The sequence below is a fragment of the Ochotona princeps genome, chromosome 22 (assembly GCF_030435755.1).
Source record: "Ochotona princeps isolate mOchPri1 chromosome 22, mOchPri1.hap1, whole genome shotgun sequence".
Classification (NCBI taxonomy): Eukaryota; Metazoa; Chordata; class Mammalia; order Lagomorpha; family Ochotonidae; genus Ochotona; species Ochotona princeps.
The window spans coordinates 15,680,309-15,688,103 of NC_080853.1; the positions used below are offsets into that span (position 1 = coordinate 15,680,309).

A 7,795-nucleotide genomic window follows, 5' to 3' on the forward strand; every position below is an offset into this window, starting at 1 on the left:
AAAGGATGTGAGGATGTGGTGAACTGAATGAGTGGATGGATGCATGGGTGGATGGATGGACAGACGAATGCACGGATGGATGGATCGATCAATAGATAGATGTTTAGCTGGCTACAAGGGTGGGTGGATGGGAAGATGGATGGATGTTTGCATATGCATGTCTGGATGCATAGGTGAACAGACTGGGTGGACTATTGGATAAGCAGGTTTATGAAAACTATGAGGGGCTATGCAATGGATGCTGAAGTCTCCATGGGATGTCACCAATCTAGTTGGAAGGCAGGCTTGGTATGCTATTTTCAGAACCCTTGCCATAAGCTTGAGGATCTATCAGCTGCCTGTGTGACTGACATGGAGGAGGGGTACACCACTATGTCACCCCTTAGTACTCCTGTGGCAGATGGGACTGCCATCCAAAGAGCAACATGCTGAAGCCTTTGGCCCTAAGCAGAGTCAAAGGTTTTCTGGTGCTGCTTCTCTAAGACTCAGACTTCCAGAACTCTCCATAACTGCAAATGCAAACAGCACACCGCACTAAGCCCTGTCCTCGGTCCTTTTAACAAGGGGAGCTCCTTCAGCCCTCACAGCCACTGGGGGGTGGGGGGATCGATACTGCCCTGCTGGCCTCACAGTGGGGGACAAGGATCACACAGGAAGGACAGAACTGGAATGCTGGTAGCTCCTCCTCCAGGAACTGAGGAGTCTAAATGGCTGTTTTTGACAACCAGCCCTCAAGGCCCCAAGAGCTTTGGTGTGGCGGCTCCTGGCATCCCCACAGCTGGAAGAAAGGCCAGCCCTACTTCTACAAAGAGCCTTCTGGGACTGAAGGAGGATGGGAGTACCCAGCCAGTTCCTACGAGCAGCCGCCCTGCCGATGTCAGGCGTCTGGCCGTCACTCTGCCTGTTAACCTTGGGGGAAAAACACATTTGTGGCAGATAACAGGCACCAGGGTGTGCCAGCCCTCCACCCGCTCCCAGCTCTGATGGATGGGCTACACGGCCCCCCCTGACCTGTACGTGTTCTGTTATCTGCTCGGCCAAGGGAAGCTGTTCATCACGCCGACAGCTTGCCCAGGCATACCTGCTGGGCCTGCAGCAGCCAGAACCTCCAGCATCCTAGGAAGAAATTGGGGAGGGAATTTCAGGAAGGAGTGGTGCAGGTAAGACACTAGTGGGGAGTGGGGAATGTGGAGGAGGCAGGGCCGGATGCAGTGGCATCCCCAGGCCTAGGACTGGTCCAGGGCTGGCACTGTCATCTAGACAGGATACCTGGCTCCTCTTCCCAGTGTGACCACACACGTCACCTAACATCTCTGAGCTGTAAAATGAGGTTCAGCTTTGCCAAACCTGGGAATCTCGTTTTCTCCTCCTCCTTCTCTTCCTGCTCCATGTGCACTAGCTGAGCGCTGTCAGTTCTCCTGCCCGGTCTGCCACATTCCTGTCCATGTCTCCCCACCGTCTCCACCTGGTGTGGGCCACCCATATCTCTTCCTGGAATGATGCTCCAGCCTCCTTCCTGAGATCCTATGCTCCACATTTGATAGCACAGAGAGATCAAGTGACCTGCCCTTGCTCACACAGCATATCTGTTGTATCCTGGAATAGAAGCAGGCATCATGCCCAAAAGTCATTGCCTCAGAATCAGGGAAACGCCACCATCTCACCGCCTAAAACCTGCCAACAGGACTAAATGCTTAGAATAAAAGCTAACTTTCTTAACAGGAACCTGCAAAAGCTGGCCTCTCTCTGCTTGTCTGTTACCAGGCCATGCCTGCTGCCCATACTCAGTATGCCTCCCTGCTGTTCCCACCTCCGGGGCATTGCACACTCTGCCTCATCCACTGGAACACTCTCTCCCCAGGCCTTTGCATGGCCAGCTGGCTCTCCCCCAGCTGCTAAGCTCAGCTCACATGCCCACTGCTCAGGAAAGTCTAAAGTCACTGCTCAGCCTTTCAAGTAAAATAAATAAATGTGTTTTTTTGTTTGTTTGTTTTTTAAAGCCTGAGCTCTTCCATATACCAGTTCATTCCCTACATGCTTACAACCACCCAGTCTGAACCAGGCCAAAGCCAGGAGCCAGAGCTCCCATGTGGGTGGCTGGGACCCAGTCATTGGAGCCATCCCCTGCTCCCCACAAGCTATGCAGGAAGGAAGCTGGATTCAAGGGTGGAGCTGGGACTCCAATCCAGGCAGTTGATTATCGGATGTACACTTCCCAAGCAGCACTTAAACCCCTGCACCTGCCTATTTGTATATCCATGCCTTGTCTGTCTCTCCTGCTAGAAAGTCAATATGAAATAACCTGGATTTTTATTTTATTCACCTCTCTGTCCCCGAGTGCCTCCTCTTTCCACCCCACCTGCCCCTCACTGTGGGTGGAGCCATCTTTACTCCAGTCTTCCCTTCTTCATCCATCACATCCAAGGAAGGTTGTATTTTCTGAAGACCTTTACAGCAATATGTCGCATCCTATATTCTTCCCATGAAAGAAGACCTTGCCACCCCTTCCAGGGAGGGGTGGAGCCTACATCCCCTCCCTGTGATTGGAAACGGCCTCTGGCCCACTGGGAATCCCAGCTCGCTGGAATGGTGAGGCCAAGGATTCAGGCTCCAGAGTCCTGGGTCCCATGTAAGCAGTGTGGGTATCCTGAGACGCCATGCTGTGCAGATCCCCAAGCCTGCAGAGGTCATATGGAGAAGCCCTGGGTCACCCACACAGAGGAAAGAGAGCCCCACCTTGCCTCTGTCCAGCTGAGCCCTCAGGAGCCACAAGCCCCTAGGAAGCCCCAGGCCATGGAAGCCACCAGCAGCAACCAAGTAACTGCTATGGCTTTATCTCCTGGGCTTAGCGTCTGTGAGCTGTAGATAAACAGAACCAGATCTGAACTCTTTGGCTACCTTCTCCAGGCAGCCCTCTCTGATTAGGCATAACCAGGATTGATCCCTTGTCCAACTGTACCTTCTCTTCCTTACACACATCACAGTTGCCAACTAGGCAGTCATTTGTGTGATTAAGCTTTTTTAAAAAAAGATTTATTTATTTCTATTTGGAAGACTTTTACAGAGAGAGGAGAGACAGAGAGAGGTCTTCCACATGCTGGTTTGCTTCCCAAATGACTGCAAGGGCCAGAGCTGGACCAATCCAAAGCCTAGAACCAGGAGACTCTTTCTGGTCTCCCATGTAGATGCAGGGGTTTAAGCACTTGGACCATCTTCTGCTGCTTTCCCAGGTGCAGTAGGAAGGACCCACATCAGAAATGGAGCAAATATTCGAACTAGTGCCCATAAGGGATGGTGGCATTGTAGGTGGCAGCTTAATCCGCGATACTCCAAGGTCAGCAAAAGGGGTGGGGCATCTGGTCAGCTCCATAGTTTATCTCCATCTGGAAAGAGTGCCTTGCACACAGTAGGTGTTCAGTAGAGAGACGAGGGACTGGCCTGAGATTCAGGAATGGGGAGCTACCAGGGATCACACTTGGAGAATGAAAGCCCTAGAAGAAGGATAGCTCATACTAGAAGGAGCCCTAGTCCCCAACTCCTGCTCAAGGTTCCCCTAGCAGAGTCCTCACACCTGTGTGAGCACCTGCTGAGACAGGACCCAAGGCTGGAGTCCAGGGGGACTGAGTCTGCTGTCAGCTCTCTCTGGGCAGAAGCGAACTCAGATTCCACACGCTAAGCTGAAGGGCAGAGGGTGGGAGTGAGTGGCTCTCTATGGAGACCTCACGCATCTCACACTTCTAGAAGACGCTTCTGATCACCAGCTGTTAGAAGCTGACCTCCCTGCAGCTTCCAAGGGGACACAGGCTTGGAGAAGTCACAGGGTTTGATGCAAGGTCACCAGGGTTCTGATCCAGATGTGGCTGTTACCAGTCTGCCTTCCCAGAGCTAAGGGACAAGAATGGGACATCAAGGAAGGCTGCATGGAGAAGGTGGCTGCTGAGGTACGTTGAAAGGAAGTGAACTGGGGAGAGCATTGCAGGTGGAGGGGTTCAGGGGCAGGAGGAGTCAGTCCAGGCACGAGTCCGGAGATGGGACGGGGCAGCAGGCCTGGTATCCGAGAGGCACCTTGTGAGGGGAGGCCTGAAAGGGCAGACTCTGGAGTCCTTGGGCCCCTCCTGCCCCTCCCTCTGCCCCTGCAGCCCCCAGTCACCTTCCCTGGCACCTCCCACCTCAGCTAGTGCAAGGACTGGAAAATGAATGAGTCTGTTTATGAAGCCCATAATGTTGCCAGCAAAACAAGGCGCTCGGCAGAGCAGCTCGGCGCCTCTAATGGGATATTATTTATGTCATTTTCCTCCCGGCACTGGAGCCATTACCGCCCGGGATGGCGCTCCGTCACCCTCCACTCCCCCAGTGATGTTCCAATGTCACGCTGAAGGATGTGTACTGCAGCCGTCCCAGGGAACGCCCGGCAGCCCGCAGCTGGACCCAGGGGAGGGGCACCCCCGGGTGCGGCAGGGGAGGCAGGCAGCCCCCCGCCCGGCCCCATGTGCTTGGAAGTGACCAAGGACCCCACCTGCCACTGGGACCATTCTCCCATGTGCAGAGCATCCCCCTGGCTCCCCAGTGCCCCAAAGATAGCGACCCCCATTGGCAGCCAGTGAGGCCCCACTTTGACTTGGATGGAATTCCTGAATCTGACAGTCCTGGGGCACCAGGCTCAGGTCACATATCATTCCAGATTTAATCACACAGGTCCCTACGTGGTCCACAGACAGCCTCCCTCTGCCATGGACTCATCCGCTACCTCTGCTGCCTTGGTCTCTCCAGGTGTGGACCAGACCACAGTGCAACCTCCAGTCTGCTAAGGGGCTACTGCCAACACCCAGGCCCAGCTCCATCTGATGAAGACAGGTGCTGGCTTTTGACCCAGCACTCTGATGTTTTTAGAAAGCACCACGCTTGGGGCACAGTCAGCTTCCCAGGAGACATGGAGAAACTGCACCCCTCCAAGCAATCTGGGAACACTGAGCACCAGGACAGGGAGCAACTGCCAAGAAAAGGACTATTTCAGAAGATGAGGGAGCTCTGGGTTACATACACTACCCACAAGCACTCAAGGGCTGCAGGCATCTCTCGTGGGGGCCCATTCCTGCCTAGTGGTCCTAGCCTCACGAAACTAGAATTTCATTACCAGGACATTGACTAACTCTTTCTAGGTACTGTAACCAAGCACACAGGCTGGGTAGCTTCTGAACTGGAATACAGCGTTCCAAGAGGCAGCAAGTTCAAGATTGGGGTAAGGTGGCCACAGGGCTGGCTCCTGGAGAGGGCCTGGCCTGGGATACAGACTGCCAGCTTCTCCGCACGTCTCACCAGCCTCCTCCACACACTTCTTACCAGGCAGTAAGAAACAGGGAGTACATTCTTACCACCTGACTACGCCACCAAGATCTTGCTTCTCAGGAGTAGCACCATGAGACGAGGCTTTCAACAGATGCAAGGGCCAGGGCACAGCACTGGGTCTTGCACCACTCTTAGAGCTTCCCAGTCTTGTTTGTATTTGTACTTGGGGCTCTGTCTGATTCTAGCCGATGCACCAATGCACTTGAGTTTGTGGGCTGATGCTCCTTAGGAACTCAGGGGCCAAGCATTACTGCTGCAGAGCCCGGACTCTCATCTGCTCCTGGGAGTAACTGAGGTTTCGTCATTGAATCCTTTACCTTCCTTGGGATCTGAGCTTCCTTGCAGGGACTCAAGTCCTCCAGAGTTGACTGTCCCAAGAGCCCGACCCTACACGCAGGGCCCAATACCCCTTCTGTTTCTCCTCAGCCACCTCCTGGAAACCTCCCCCTCTTTTTGCAGGCTGCTGGCCTCAAGAGAGATGAAACAGGGAACCTGCCCTGTGTGACTGGGGGACACCTGAGCTTGTCCATCAACCTCAGCAGCTCTCCTGGGAGAGAGGATCAGAGGAGAGCTGGTGCTGCTGGTTCACTGTGCACCTGTTGCCTGAGGGGCATAAGGGCATGGCCTCAGAACTGAATTCTCTTGACTGTGCAGCAACCCTCAATTCTGAGACTCAGAGGAGGGAAGCGACTTGCCCTGGGTCACAGCAGCAGCAAACTACAGCTGAGATGAAAACTCAGCCCAAGATGAGAGGCATATCCCAAGGTCTGAGCCAGACTGGTTCCCCCCAAGCCTCAGTGCCCTAATCTGTAAAAGGAGCCCAACATGAAGGCATTTCTGAAAGTCCATGGAGGAGGGATGGCTAGCCTAGTGGTGAAGACAACTGTGTCCCACCCTGAAGGACCTGGCCTTGGCCCCTGACTCCAGCTCTGCGCCAATGAAGACACTGGGAGTCAGGGGAGATGGATCATGTAATTGGGTCCCTGCCACCCTCGTGGAAGACCTGCATTGAGTTCTTGGCTCCCAGTTTCAGCTGTTGGCGGGGTACTTTGCGGAGTGAACCAACAGATGGGGTCTCATCTTCCCTTGAGTGAGTGTGTACCTGCATGCGTGCCTCTTAAATACACACCTATAAACATTTAGGAAATTGGATTGTCCTCTAACTTTCTTTTCTATGAAACTTCGAAGCCCTCCTCCGCACCTTCCCCTGCCCCCACACATCTATACATGCCATCTCAGCCAGGACTTGCCTCAGGCAACCCCCAAGTGCTCTTCCTAGAGGACCCAGAGAAGGAAAATGACTTCACCTGTGACCCCAGGGAAGCAGGTGGCCAGGATGGGACTTGAATGCCAGGCTCTGCAGACCAGGTTCAGGGCACTTTCTGTCCCACCTCCCTGCCCCTTGATGCTGACATTAGCTTCAAGGCATGTTAAGCTATACTTACAACACTGGTACCCCATACCAAGGTGCCACTTTAAGTCCCAGCTACTCCGTTTCCAATGCAGCTTCCTGCCAATGCCCTATTGCTGAGATATTTGCCATCCATATGGGAGACCAGGATGAAGTTCCTGACTTTTGGCTTCAGCCTGTCCCAGTCCCATCCATTGCAGCCATTTGGGGAGTGAATCAACAGGTGGAAGATCTCTCTCACTCTCTCTCTCTGTCTCTCTGTCTCTCTCTGCCACTCTACCTTTAGGCAAATAAAGTAAACTTTTTTTAAAGATTTATTCATTTTATTACAGCCAGATATACACAGAGGAGGAGAGACAGAGAGGAAGATTTTCTGTCCAATGACTCACTCCCCAAGTGAGCCGCAACGATCGGTGCGCGCCGATCTGAAGCCAGGAACCTGGAACCTCTTCCAGGTCTCCCACACGCTGGTGCAGGGTCCCAAAGGTTTGGGCCGTCCTCGACTGCCTTCCCAGGCCACAAGCAGGGAGCTGGATGGTAAGTGGAGCTGCCGGGATTAGAACCGGTGCCCATATGGGATCCCGGGGCTTTCAAGGCGAGGACTTTAGCCACTAGGCCACTCGGCCGGCCCCTAAAGTAAACTTTTAATACTAATAAGTAGGGTATGAAGAATGAGAGTGGTGAAAGGGGGAAGAGCCGCTATATAGAGAGAAAGTGAATGGGGAGGAGTCTGGGCAGGCACAGAGCCCCAGTGGAGGACAGGTCTAGGCAGGGAGGAAGGGCGCCCTCCTGGGGTCCACTGGGGAAGCTGGTTCAAGAGCAAGGGGGTAAAGGGCACCTGAGGGGTGAAGTTGTGGCACATCAGGGGCAGTGAGCGAGTGAAGCCAGGTCACCGCACCAGGTCCTGTTCTTCTGCGCCCCGGCTCTGCATGCCCCTCACTTCCCTGCCTGGCATCTTTTATTTTATTTTATTTTTGATGATTTTTACATGGTTGATTAAGGTGCAAAGGGTCCAAGGCTAGGTGTGTGAGACCATTG

General features: G+C 53.7%; 1 long non-coding RNA gene across 1 annotated transcript; it reads right to left on the reverse strand.

Annotated features, from left to right (window-relative positions):
• Positions 1–623: 623 nt before the first annotated feature.
• Positions 624–3,863, reverse strand: LOC131482949 (uncharacterized). Its single transcript, XR_009247416.1, has 3 exons — positions 3,777–3,863; positions 1,012–1,116; positions 624–909 (listed from the first exon to the last, which is right to left on the reverse strand). It is a non-coding gene; the product is annotated as an uncharacterized LOC131482949 (long non-coding RNA).
• Positions 3,864–7,795: the final 3,932 nt, after the last annotated feature.